Raw genomic sequence first — 2,500 nt, 5'->3', positions numbered from 1 at the left:
CAGGCGGCGGCGCATCCTCAACGCACACAGTCCTCAATCAGACCAGCACACTGCAGATGTCCACCGCGCTTCGCACCGGGCTCGGCTGAACCAACTTTGGCCGCCAGGCGCCGCGTGCAGGGTGCGCCGCAGCGTAGCTGCGCCGCCTGCCGAGCCCGTCGGCTGGCGCTCCTGCCACTCGGCGCCCCCCACCAGCCGCCTGTTGCGCGTGCGCCCACGCAGCGCGCGGCCAACACGCCGGGCGGCCCCCCTTCACCGGCCGGGAACAGTCCCACCAAGCCACCGCCGCGTATCGCTTCATACCCACATGGGCCTAGTCACGTGTGTGGATGTGGCGGGTACCGCTGAAACAACCGGTTAATAGCTGTACCGATCGTCGCCATCACAGATTCACCTCCAGCGTGAACAACCGCTCAACAACGGATTTCCAGTTCATTTGCGTATCTTGGGCAGTAAACGTAGATGTCCACCTACATTTGCGAATTCAACAATTCTTGCATGCCAGGATGTCATGTGTCACGACACGCTACATCAGACCACATACACACTGCGACATGTGCAGAAGAGAACACGTGGAAGGTGGCCCGCGCACGTATGCGATGTCCCTTCCGCGATCCACTGTCAACCGGCATCTGCGGCATGTCCCAGATATGGAACGCGGTCCACCAGGGTAGCACTTTGTGTGAGGCAATACGACAAAGTCGGAATACACGCGTCACTACATCACACGGCTCACGCTGACCTGACCTGACTCACCGCACCACCACCCCCAGCGACCCAGGGTGACATACAATGCGTTCGTACGTTCCTCCCACACGCCTCTACGGCGTACCACAGTGCAACCTAGCTGTTATTGGGAGACGAGACAAGTAGCATCGAGCACAACATATGGAAATTGAGATTCGACACCGTTGGGCACAGCCAGCGTACGGTCACACGTATCACACTACTTCACTCTGTACGTAACTACCGATGATCGGTACAGCGTGTGGGTTACGCGTACGACATCAGCGGACAATGGACACAGACCATACCACGACGTACACTGAGGGCGTCGACATCTGAACGCAACTGAACAGCTGCGAGGCTCATTTAACACTCAAACGCCAGACCGACCAGCTTGAGAGGACGGAGACACAAAGAGAGGGGCAGAGGGGGGGGGGGGGGCGATATAGTCCTATTGCAGTACAATTGACAGTGGATAGCGGGAATATGTGGAAAGTAAGCAACACTCGCAAGACATCTACATGAGGATAACAACGACACCAGAGATTCCGAGCAGTGAACTATGTTAGGCAAAGGGACAACGTGGGTTAGGTTAAGGGACAACGTGGGTTAGGTTAAGGGACAACGTGGGTTAGGTTAAGGGACAACGTGGGTTAGGTTAAGGGACAACGTGGGTTAGGTTAAGGGACAACGTGGGTTAGGTTAAGGGACAACGTGGGTTAGGTTAAGGGACAACGTGGGTTAGGTTAAGGGACAACGTGGGTTAGGTTAAGGGACAACGTGGGTTAGGTTAAGGGACAACGTGGGTTAGGTTAAGGGACAACGTGGGTTAGGTTAAGGGACAACGTGGGTTAGGTTAAGGGACAACGTGGGTTAGGTTAAGGGACAACGTGGGTTAGGTTAAGGGACAACGTGGGTTAGGTTAAGGGACAACGTGGGTTAGGTTAAGGGACAACGTGGGTTAGGTTAAGGGACAACGTGGGTTAGGTTAAGGGACAACGTGGGTTACGTTAAGGGACAACGTGGGTTACGTTAAGGGACAACGTGGGTTACGTTAAGGGACAACGTGGGTTACGTTAAGGGACAACGTGGGTTAGGTTAAGGGACAACGTGGGTTAGGTTAAGGGACAACGTGGGTTAGGTTAAGGGACAACGTGGGTTAGGTTAAGGGACAACGTGGGTTAGGTTAAGGGACAACGTGGGTTAGGTTAAGGGACAACGTGGGTTAGGTTAAGGGACAACGTGGGTTAGGTTAAGGGACAACGTGGGTTAGGTTAAGGGACAACGTGGGTTAGGTTAAGGGACAACGTGGGTTAGGTTAAGGGACAACGTGGGTTAGGTTAAGGGACAACGTGGGTTAGGTTAAGGGACAACGTGGGTTAGGTTAAGGGACAACGTGGGTTAGGTTAAGGGACAACGTGGGTTAGGTTAAGGGACAACGTGGGTTAGGTTAAGGGACAACGTGGGTTAGGTTAAGGGACAACGTGGGTTACGTTAAGGGACAACGTGGGTTACGTTAAGGGACAACGTGGGTTACGTTAAGGGACAACGTGGGTTACGTTAAGGGACAACGTGGGTTACGTTAAGGGACAACGTGGGTTACGTTAAGGGACAACGTGGGTTACGTTAAGGGACAACGTGGGTTAGGTTAAGGGACAACGTGGGTTAGGTTAAGGGACAACGTGGGTTAGGTTAAGGGACAACGTGGGTTAGGTTAAGGGACAACGTGGGTTAGGTTAAGGGACAAATTGAGTTAGGTTAAGGGACAAATTGA

The sequence above is a fragment of the Schistocerca gregaria genome, unplaced genomic scaffold (assembly GCF_023897955.1).
Source record: "Schistocerca gregaria isolate iqSchGreg1 unplaced genomic scaffold, iqSchGreg1.2 ptg001591l, whole genome shotgun sequence".
NCBI classification, from domain to species: Eukaryota; Metazoa; Arthropoda; class Insecta; order Orthoptera; family Acrididae; genus Schistocerca; species Schistocerca gregaria.
The sequence above is the reverse complement of the archived record's forward strand: the minus strand, read 5'-3'. Positions refer to the sequence as shown.